Below are 11600 nucleotides of genomic sequence, written 5' to 3' on the forward strand. Positions count from 1 at the left end.
TCTAGTAGCTGCCTATGGCTCAGCCCTAACACCCGGGGCGAGCCCTGCTACGCACACAAATTTACGCTTGCTACAACTATCCTGATTTACTGGACAGAAATCTTCTTCTGCAATACATGCTGCTGCTAAATCATTGTCCCAATTTGATTCATATTCTGCTTTTGTGGGCGCTTGCAGATGACCTACTTACTGAGCCTTCGTCCTGTTTTGCTTGCACAAGACTTACACGGGGGTTAGACTATGCCTGGTGTTTAATTGAGCATTTGTCCTGATTTGTTTGAGGGACAGTTATATGACTATGGGGATTCTTCTTGAGTTGCTAATGGGGTTGCTGATGATTCATTCATCCCGTACTCTCCAGTGCGTTTTCCCCATCACTTTCCTAACCACAAAAAGTCCATTGCATTTTAGGTGGATTTGTTGCATTGGGGCAGCAGAGCACTTTAATTCACGTTGTTTGAGCAAATAAAATTTCAGATACTGTGCTGGTCCCAAGGGTTAACCATGTGGTGAGGTCCGAGTCCAGTCCGAGGTCGAGGTCGAGGGTGCGGTATGGAGGCTGTCCGTCAAGGCTGAAGCTGGGTCCAAGGCAGGGAGTCAGGTGAGGTCAGGAACTCTGGCAGAAAAGCAGGACAGGGTGCAGGCAGGAACAGGCTACCAACAACGCTGCTCCCACAACCTGGGACTGGGGCTGGCGGGCTTTTATCTGCCCCGAGGCATAGGGGGGCCCTGGTCCTCAGGTGACTCACCTTTCCTGGCCTGGAGGCGAGCATTCCTCCTGCAGGAACTTAGTTCCCTCTGCCTCTCTGCCCTGAGCCTCTGCAGCTCAGGAGAGGCTGGAGGGTTACTGGACCCAGAGGCAACCTCAGCTTCCCCTGACAGGGCTGGGAGAGGAGCACCTGCAGGCAATGGGTCCTCCATCACCTCAGGAGCCAGAGCAGACTCTGAGGTGAGGACCCTTCAGGCTCAAGCCCCAGCCCCGGCTCAGCTGGTTCTGGAGGCAGGGACTCCTGTGCAGGCTGGGATTCCTCAGGTTCAGCCTCTGAGTCCGAATCCCAGGCCATCACAGATACATTCAGGTGAACTGAATGACTGGAGAGTCCTTCTTTAAATTTCTTAGGTACGGATTGCTGATGTTTCCATCCTCAGGATTTCAGTTCTCTTCTTCTCCCTTGATTTTCTAGAGACGGAATCTAGTTTTTGAGTGCTTCCCATACTAAGGAACCAAGTAGCCATTTAACACATTCCAGCTGGGGAGATTCCCTTAGAGCTGCTAAAACCAGTAACATATTTTAGGACAATCCCAGTTTTCTGGTGTACATTATTGAACGAAATAACACTCTTTAATTTAAATCAGATATCCAGATGTGCTGTTCCTATCGGGGGGGGGGTTGATACAATTGAATGAGGGTGTCCCTGTTTCCAGCTGTGAAATATTAGAGAATATGCGAGTAATCACAAAGGGACATGTCTGGTCAAGTCAGAACAGTGACATTGATGTGGTGGCCTCAGAACCAGGGTTATTGCAAAGGGGCGTCTTTTTGTTGTTGCTGTTGTTGGAAACTCGTGTTGCAAAATACAAGCCTGTTGTTAGAAGCCAACACATCTGGAAACTCCACCCTTTTGGATCAGAGCTGGCTTGGCTAAAAAAAGAAGAGTTAAAGGCTTGTATTCTTCTCATTACTTGCAGAATCTACCTCAGAGATAACCTCAGGAGCCCAGCACTGGGTTAATGTGGTTTTTTGTTTTCGAAAAGCTTTTGTCTGTTGTTTTGACAGTGACTTATGTGGAACTGTCTCTGCTACGGAGCTGGGGCAGCGAAGAGGGTGAGGCGGAATAATAGCCTCTTCATCTTTAAATTACATTTTCTCTACTTCAGAGCAGAGGGGCGGGGGGTGAGGGAGGAGAAGGCAGAGAGACAAGAGGCAGCCTCACATCCAGAAAATAGAAATAAGCAATGGAAGGAGCGGCTGGAGAGGCACCAGACATTTGTTTGTTTTAGGGATAATGTTAAGTATAACCAAGTACAGTATTGCATTAATTCGATTGATTATTGATCGGTCTTAACAATTTACATATCACTTAAGGTTGAGACTGAAGTGATCAGGCAGCGATATAAGGAGCCATGCTTGTACATTAAGGTACCCTGGACCCGAGTTGTTAGGGGCCCTGTAAATTAATACGCTTTGAACTTGGCCCAGTAACAGGCGGGAATCCTATGCAAGCTCTTAAGCCCATAAGTTGCTGGAGCAGAGGTACTTTGCCCCGGCCAACAGTCTAGCTGCAGCATTTTACACCAGCTGGTGCTTCTGGACCTGGTCCAAGGGCATTAATAATATGAATAATCAAGTGCTTTAAAAAAAGCGAGCTAGTCTACAAAGAGAACAGAACAAGGTCTTGTCTACAGGCTTATAATCTAGGGCACGAATGGGTAAATGTCAGACTTGTGGGCTATGTTTGGGGGGAGGGTTGTCTATAACACCAAGGTCCATCAAGAAAACAGTAGATCAGAAAGGTGGGGGCAAATACGCAGGAACAGAGTGCCTCTGAGCACACGCACAGTCCAGGGAATTTTTTTCCATTGCAGTCAAACCTCAGTTCCAAAACGGCTCCGTTTTCGAACGTTTCGGCTCCCGAATCCCGAAAACCCGGAAGTAAATGCTCCGGTTTTCAAACGCTTTTCGGAAGCCGAACGTCTGACGCGGCTTCCGCTTGAGTGCAGGAAGCTCTTGCAACCAATCAGAAGCCGTGTCTCGGTTGTCGAACATTTTGGAAGTCCAATGAGCTTCAGGAAAGGATTACGTTCGACAACCGAGGTTTGACTGTACCAGAACCGATTGCTTACCCCTTTTGCAAAAAATAATAAATAAATAAAAATTCCACTCTTGATTTCCCCCAGAACTTCCTTTATTTCAGCACCCCGACTTAGAAGGAGATGGAAACTCCAAAAGGCATTTTGTTGTTGCCATTGCTAAATAAACAGAGAGAGTCTGAGACCTACCCAGTCTGCAGGAATGGAAAAGAGAGCATTAAGAGTTTGTGTGGAATTACATTCCAAGCTGCGCTTTGATCTTGCTCTGATTCAGCCATTGTAAGGCAGGGGCAGGCTGACTTCTTTGTTTGCATACCTGTGGTCCACCAGAGTGCTGTACATTTGCAAAATAGGAGTGCGTACTCGAGACCTCTTAATGGCTGAAGCACAAGTGCCCGGACGGATCAGGCCAAGACAAAGTTCATCTTGCCCAGCAAGAATTGCAACAGCTGGAAAACACGAAGTGGACAACTAGAAATTGGCTAGGGGTCCACCCACCACCCAACCATGACCTCCCTTCTATCTAGCCCTTGTTCCAGAGTTTGCTGTAAGCAGAGGCAAGTGAAGGCTTAATAGGCCAGTTCTCTACATGAATGGCGTTCGTGCACTACAATGAACCCTGACAATGCTGGTTTTTGGGCGGTATGGGCAGTTCCCCCGCACAGGGCACCAAAGTGAGGGGGTGCATCATCATCATCATCATCATCATCATACCTACATGTATACAGGTACCGTACTTACTGAGAAGATCCATAAAAAGCAATTGTACTGTTATGTACTGAGTTGAATAGGATCCAAAATGCAGCAGTCGGATTGGTCCTAGAACAATAGGATTCAGAATGCAGCAGTCTGATTGGTCCGCAGGCACCACCCAATCCAGCTCCAGGTGGAAGTGAATCCACAACCTGGTTGGCCTACAGGAGAATCCAAGAATTAGCCAATCTGGTCAGACCTCACCTGGAGTACTGTGTCCAGTTCTGGGCACCACAGTTCAAGAAGGACACTGACAAACTGGAACGTGTCCAGAGGAGGGCAACCAAAATGGTCCAAGGCCTGGAAACGATGCCTTATGAGGAACGGCTAAGGGAGCGGGGCGTGTTTAGCCTGGAGAAGAGGAGGTTAAGGGGTGATATGATAGCCATGTTCCAATATATAAAAGGATGTCACATAGAGGAGGGAGAAAGGTTGTTTTCTGCTGCTCCAGAGAAGCGGACACGGAGCAATGGATCCAAACTACAAGAAAGAAGATTCCACCTAAACATTAGGAAGAACTTCCTGACAGTAAGAGCTGTTCGACAGTGGAATTTGCTGCCAAGGAGTGTGGTGTAGTCTCCTTCTTTGGAGGTCTTTAAGCAGAGGCTTGACAACCATATGTCAGGAGTGCTCTGATGGTGTTTCCTGCTTGGCAGGACTAAGGTAAAACTGTGACGCTCCCTGGTTATTTTTGCTATCGCATGCTGCATGTTGTTTAAGTAATCTTACATTTATAGCATTGAAAAGTGGGGTTTGTGTTATTACATTTACTATTGTTTTGCTATGTTCTTATGAAATTGTGACTATATTCTTGCTTTGCTATGTGATTATGAAATTGTGGTGTATAAACAACCCCAGCTCCCCTGTCTTTCTGAAGCCCTATCAGGCCACTCTGTGGATGTCAGGTCTGTTTGACGTGAAAACTCTCTCGTTGCTGTGGCTAGTCAGGTTGGAAACAGAAAGTCCCAATCTGTGTCTCTCATGCGTTGTGGGTCAGCTTGTCCTCCCAGCATGGCCTCCTGCAAGGAGGAACAGTAACCCTGATTTCCAGCAGTTGCAGAAAATTCCTCCTTGTAACTGAAGCAACAACTGCAGCAGTTGCTTAGGAGTGTTCTCACAGCTGCAGTCAATTATCGGCAAGAACTTTAAATATCTCGTGGTTTGTGCTTTTGGGATTACTCATGCTGACTTCCTAAAGTGGTGAAGGAGGCCTATTGTTGAAGTTTTCCTCCGTACTGACATTTACAAATAGCTCTGGCAAAAGTGCCTCTCTTTTTCCGCCCCGCCTCCCCCTTTTTCTGTTTTGCCATTGGCATCGTTGCAGTGGTTACAAAAAAATGCAAAAATAAAAATCTGGCTTCTTGTTTTGACAGAGCAAGGAAGGGCTATGTTTAGGGTTGACATCTCATGGCCCAGCCACCGTCCATGTGCTCATCGATACTGATGCTCATCACTGCTGGTGAGAAAGCCTCTGATGGTGATTGGCTGAGCTGCCCTTATGTCACAGAGTGACAGGGCAGCTACCATTGGCCGAACTGCTTCAGTGCTGTGAAGGGAGGGGTCAAAGGTCAATGGGAGGGGTCGAGAAGGGAAACAGAGAGAGAAAAGGCAGAGTGAAGAGATCCCTTGGCCTGGAGGTGGAGAGTTGCAGCATTATTTAAAGATTGTAAGATTTTAAGTTGTATTTCAATCAATTGTTTTTATATCGGGTGTTAGCCGCCCTGAGCCCGGTCTTGGCTGGGGAGGGCGGGGTATAAATAAAATTATTATTATTATTATTATTATTATTTTTATTTTTCTATCAGCTAGAAGGCTCAACATACTAGTTCACACCCTAACCCAGCCAATGCTAGTCAAGGAGTTTCAGGGACTTCTTTACTCATGAGTAGACCCCATACTCACAAGCCACACAATCACTCTGGGTCTGTAGATGCACGCTGTCACTGCTCTTTGGCCTGGAGCTTTTGAGGCTGCTTTGGGTGGCTGCTCTTCCTCATCTGACACGGACAGCGAACTTTGGGCTTCTTCATGCTGCATGAACTAGATCTTACTTCGGAAGCTGCCAAGTCAGAGCCATTGGTCCATCTAGCTCAGTACTGCCTACACCGGCTGGCAGTAGCACTCCAGGGTTTCAGGCAGGAGACTCTGTCATCTGCCTACCTGGGTTTGAACCTGAGACCTCCTGCCGCTGAGCCCGCCAATCAGCACTCTGCATAGCCAGGCTCTTGCAGATTGGAAGAACCTGCTTCTCCCAAGCAGAATGCAAGGCGGTGGTTTGCACATCTGTATGGATAAGGGCGAGGAGGGATTCCTGGTGTGCTCGCACTCTCAACCTACATGCAAGTTCAAAGCCTTCAGTTGGCAGTGCTCCTAATTTGCCTTGGCCGAGCCTTGAATTTAAAAACCAGAAGCACCCAGCGAGAGCCTCGCTGTGTCAGAATTTCCTCCCCTGCTCCTCCATCGAGCTGCAGAGTTTGGCCAAAAGCACACCTTTCTGCAAGTGAATTAAATCTTGATTTGAAGAATGCAAACCACGGCGAAGCCAGAGTCTCCTTGGGTGGACTCTTGGCGGTGATTAATTACTCGCACAGGGACGCAAGCTTTCCTTTCTTTCTCATTTGAATTTGACCTGTTGCATTCACTTCCTTTGCTGGGAGAGATGAGAAAGACGCAAACTGTCCTATAGTGGTGATATTTAGGCACCCAGATCCAAACCCTGTTTAGGGATAAACCACAAAAAAACAAGCCCACAGATTCCACTGAATGTGTTTTGCCCTGTGCATCAGACAGAATTTGCTGCTAACGAAGACGTTTTTCATTGTGCATTCATGATTGTTTTTGCCTATCATGGTTATCAGGGCAGTAATATGTGATCCTGTTTTCAGTACAGATAGCGCCTGCAAAGGTTTTTGGGGCAGAAAGATTGCTTTGTTTCCAAGCAGGGCTTGTCCTATAACTTCCTGCCAAAATACTGAACAGTGGTACCTCGGGTTAAGAACTTAATTCATTCCAGAGGTCTGTTCTTAACCTGAAACTGTTCTTAACCTGAAGCACCACTTTAGCTGATGGGGCCTCCTGCTGGTGCCATGCCACCGGAGCATGATTTCTGTTCTCATCCTGAAGCAAAGTTCTTAACCCAAGATACTATTTCTGGGTTAGTGAGTCTGTAACCTGAAGCATCTGTAACCTGAAGCGTATGTAACCCGAGGTACCACTGTAATTCTTACACCACAAATGTTCCAGTTTATTTTCTGTCCTGCCGTTGTTGCCTCCCCAGATGGCAATAATGGAGTAATACCAGGGGAAGCACTGCTAGTGTGCTGTGGTGGTTAGAGTGTCAGGCTAGGATCAAGGAGACCAGAGCTCAAATCCCTGAAGCTCACTGGGTGTCACAGAGTCACTCAGTTCACGGTTGACGTTAACTCTTTATGAGCGAAGACTTGGCTGAGTGTCAGGCCTAATTAGCAACAGCAGCTCATTCTCTGTAGTCTTGCTCCATGAAATCAGTTGCTGAGACTGAAAGTTCCTTCCTCCTCAGAGCTGTCTAAGTCCCCAAGCAATCAGAGACTGCGTCTGTGTGCAGTCTGTAACTGCTCTGCCCATTTCAGCCCTCTTCTGATTCTGGGAGACTTGAGAGGAGGGGAGCTTGTCTCACCAGGAGGGGGAGATCTCTGTGCTTCTTCCACCAGCCCAACTCATCCCTGCCTCCTGGCCTCCCTCCTTCCCTGCTTCAGCCTCTCCCTCTGATTTTAGACTTTCTGCCACTGATTCTCCCTGCTCCCTAAGTCCTGTTACTCCTTCCACTTCCAATGCCTCCTCCTCCCAGTCTTTAGGGAAGTTTTTGATGTGTGACATTTTAATGTATTTTTATTTTTTGTTGGAAGCCGCCCAGAGTGGCTGGGGAAACCCAGCCAGATGGGCTGGGTACAAATAAATTATTATTATATTATTATTATTATTATTATTATTATTATTATTATTATTTTCCCTCTGACCACTATCTTAGGGATTCCCCAGCTGGTTCCTCCCACCATTCCTCTTTGTCCAACCAGTCCATGACACTGTGTGACCTTGGGCCATTGACTGTCTCTCAGCCTAGCCTACCTCACAGGGTTTTTGTGAGGATAAAATGGGGAGAGCGAGAACCGTGGATATGCCACCTTGAGCTCCTCGGAGGGAAATGGTGGGATGCAAATGCAATGAAGCAATGATAACAAAGCCCAATGACGTGCGCACGGTCCAGCATAAATCCACCACAAAAGCATCAATTACATATTGCGGAATGCAACCACCCAAAAACACCCCACCCTTCTGAAGGAGCCTGAAGGTGATGCACTTCTTACTAGCTGCACTGAACATGCTACAGTGACTTCCGTCCTGTTCCCATTCCATCTGCAGTTGTGATCCAAAAGCCCTTGCAGCTCTTCCTTCCCAGGGCCTCTGGCTAACACGCACTGCTTATAAATCCTGAAATGTTAAAAATGTGCAGCCAATCAATCATTTTCGGAATTCCAGTCCACCGAGAGAAGACTGAGAGCAACCAAAGCAATGCAGCCACCCGCCACTTTTACCACGAGGAACAAGTCCCCAATTATGCAAAGGTCACTGCCTACAGATGGAACTGGAGGAGGTTTTTATTTTTCCTCCCCTTTATCATATCTGCATTTTAATTTTATTTTTGGCTGGCCTCCCTGTGTGTTCTCCTACCCAAAATACAGAATGTGTATACGTAATGGGAGGGATTTGCCTTATGAGGAACAGTTGATGGAATTGGGGATGCTTAGCATAGGAGCCAATTTCTGGGGGTCGAGTTCCCTTTGCCGCTACCCCCCAATAAATAATATTTGAGGAGGCTGCCCCCCAAATTGATGGGCATTGCAACTCAAATGGCATGTGTGCACCGCATCCTGTGATCAGTTATGCAGGGTGGGACTTACTGGGGCCCCCAAATATTTTATTCAAGTTGGCACCCCTGATGTTTAGTCTGGAAAAGAGGAGATTCGGAGATGATACGGGTTTGAGTCTTACCCTCCAGAGCAGGAGAAAACAACTTGCTCCCTCTTCCATGTGACAGCTCTTGAGATATTTGAAGATGGCTTTCATATCTCCTCTCAGTCTCCTCTTTTCCAGGCTAAACATCCCCAGCTCCCTCAAGTGTTCTTCGTATGGCTTGGTTTCCAGACCCTTGATCATCTTGGTTGGCCCTCCAGCTTGTCAACATCCTTCTTAAATTGTGGCACCCAGAACTGGACACAGTATTCCAGGTGTGGCCAGACCAAGGCAGAATGGAGTGGGGCTATTACTTCCCTTGAGCTGGATAATATTCTTCTAGCTAATGCTAGAATAAAGGTAAAGGGACTCCTCACCATTAGGTCCAGTCGTGACCGACTCAGGGGTTGCGGCGCTCATCTCACTTTATTGGCCGAGGGAGCCGACGTACAGCTTCTGGGTCATGTGTCCAGCATGACCAAGCCGCTTCTGGCGAACCAGAGCAGCGCACGGAAACGCTGTTTACCTTCCCGCCGGAGCAGTACCTATTTATCTACTTGCACTTTGACGTGCTTTTGAACTGCTAGGTTGGCAGGAGCAGGGACCGAGCAACGGGAGCTCACCCCATAGGGGGATTCAAACCGCCATCCTTCTGATCGGCAAGTCCTAGGCTCTGTGGTTTAACCCACAGCGCCACCCACATCCCTAATGCTAGAATAGCATTAGCCTTTTTTGCTGCTGAGTCACACTGCGGACTCATGTTAAGCTTGCGGTCCACCAAGACCCCTAGATCCTGTTCACATGTACTGCTAGTAAACCAAGTGTCCCCCAGCTTATATTTGTGCACCTGGTTCTTCCTGCGTAAGTGCAGGAAGATGTGGGGACATGAATTGTTGACTCGAGCCTGCCACTTTAGGCAGGCGTCCCAAGTTCTGTGCAACATGCTGTCCTGCCCAGAAAGTCTGCAGCATCTCCAGCCAGCCTGAACCATATTCCTTCTGCAGCATCAGATAAGCACATCTGCCGGATCCAATAAGCGCCGCCACTTCCTAGCAGCAGCAGCCACCGGTCTCCAGCCTGCTTGCTCCCCCATTGTTTGTGCTGATGGACGGATCAATAGGCACTCGGTGGTGCCAAAGGGGGTGGGTTGCCTCTTGGGCTTCCCCCGCCCCTATGCCCTTCGCCCACAGAGCATGGCTGGCACCGTCAGGCTGCAGAGACAAAGCTTCTCCTTTTCCCTCTCTCTCCTTCTGCTTCTTGAAACGCGCCACTGTTAACAAGGAACACTTTGAGCACAGAGGTGGGAAGCACAAAAGCGATGGCTGTGCTGGACTCAGAGACGATGAACCCAGATTTGTTCCAGCCTTGCCACCCCCTTTCCTTGCCCCCCACTGCATGAATGTCGTTCTACCCTGGCCGCTTCTATCTTGCTTGCCTTCTAGCATGGGATCGTCTTTTTAATAAATAAATAAAATAACCAAGATTATTTGTCTAACACCCCAATCTATGAGTGATAGTAATAGTGATAGTAATAATAATAATAATAATTTATATCCCGCCCTCCCCAGCCAAAGCCAGGCTCAGAGCAGCTAAAAACAGTAAAATAATACAACATTCTAGAATCATTTCATTATAAAATCAGTTCAAATCAAAGTAATGGCAACCATTGGGCTAGAGTTCTGTGAGGATTGCCAAAGGAGGGGGTCAGACTGTGCCCTGGCCAAAGGCCTGGTGGAACAGCTCCATCTTGCAGGCCCTGCGGAAAGATGTCAAGTCCCGCAGGGTCCTAGTCTCTTGTGACAGAGCGTTCCACCAGATCGGAGCCACAACCGAAAAAGCCCTGGCTCTGGTTAAGGCCCGCCTAACCTCCCTGTGGCCCGGGACCTCCAAGATATTTTTGTTTGAAGACCGCAAGGTCCTCCATTGGACATACCATGAGAGGCGGTCCTGTAGATAAAAGGGTCCTAGGCTGTATAGGGCTTTAAAGGTCAAAACCAGCACCTTAAACCTGACCCTGTACTCCACCGGGAGCCAGTGCAGCTGGTATAGCACTGGGTGAATGTGATCCCGCGGAGAGGACCCCATAAGGAGTCTCATCTCAGCATTCTGCACCTGCTGGAGTTTCTGGGTCAGTCTCAAGGGCAGCCCCACGTAGAGTGAGTTACAATAATCCAGTCTGGGAGACTCTGGGAGTTCCAAGTCCTTCTCCAGGGTCCCTTGGAATGAAGGTCAACAGAGACTGTGATGCCTTTAGGATATATCAGGGGCAGACTTCGGTCTTTCAAATTTCAGCAGTGCCCTGTGTGAGGCCAAAAGTCAGGAGCGGTGGGAGGCACCATCCGGGGAACCCCCAGGGCACAGGTGCCAGGATGCGTCCAAGATCGAAGGGGCCCAGCACTCACATGTGATATAAAATGTGTGATGCGTGATATCACACGTGTCTCCCGGTGCAACCTGCTAGCTGTGGGTAGACCCAGTGGGGCCCGTTGCAGCCGTAGGAAAGCCCAGTGGGACCCACTGCAGGCCGAGAAATATTGAAGGGGCCTGGTCCCCTCTTTGAAAAATGTTTGGGGACCCTTGGCCCCCCAAGATGGTGTCCCTGCCCCAAGGGAACCCCCAGAGGAAGAAGGTTCAGAGCCAGGGGACTAGGGGTGGGACACTGAGAATGGGCCAGAGGTAGAAGACTGGCAGGAAAGTCTGGGTGGTGGGCTCGGCCTGCTGCCACCTCAGGGCTTCACCCCCAAATTTTCTTATATGACTACAGACCAGGCCTGCGCCACCATCTTGGAAGAGGCAGGCAAAGTCTGTGATAGATCTGTGCCTTGCGTATAGAAAACCAGCACACAGAACGGAAAGAAAACACCAACGAACTCAATCTTCACATTTCATCCTGAAACCAGGAGGGCGGCTGTGAAAATAAATGGCTTTAATCCCCCCCGGGTGTGTGGTTTTTTGTTTTTTTTTAGTTCATCCCAGGAATCTGTTTTCTCTTGCCCTGTCGTCAAAGCCCGTTTGGTTTCACTTGACATCCGAGCGGCTGCAAGGC

Source organism: Podarcis pityusensis (genome assembly GCF_964106645.2).
Source record: "Podarcis pityusensis genome assembly, chromosome: 1".
In the NCBI taxonomy this organism is placed as follows: Eukaryota; Metazoa; Chordata; class Lepidosauria; order Squamata; family Lacertidae; genus Podarcis; species Podarcis pityusensis.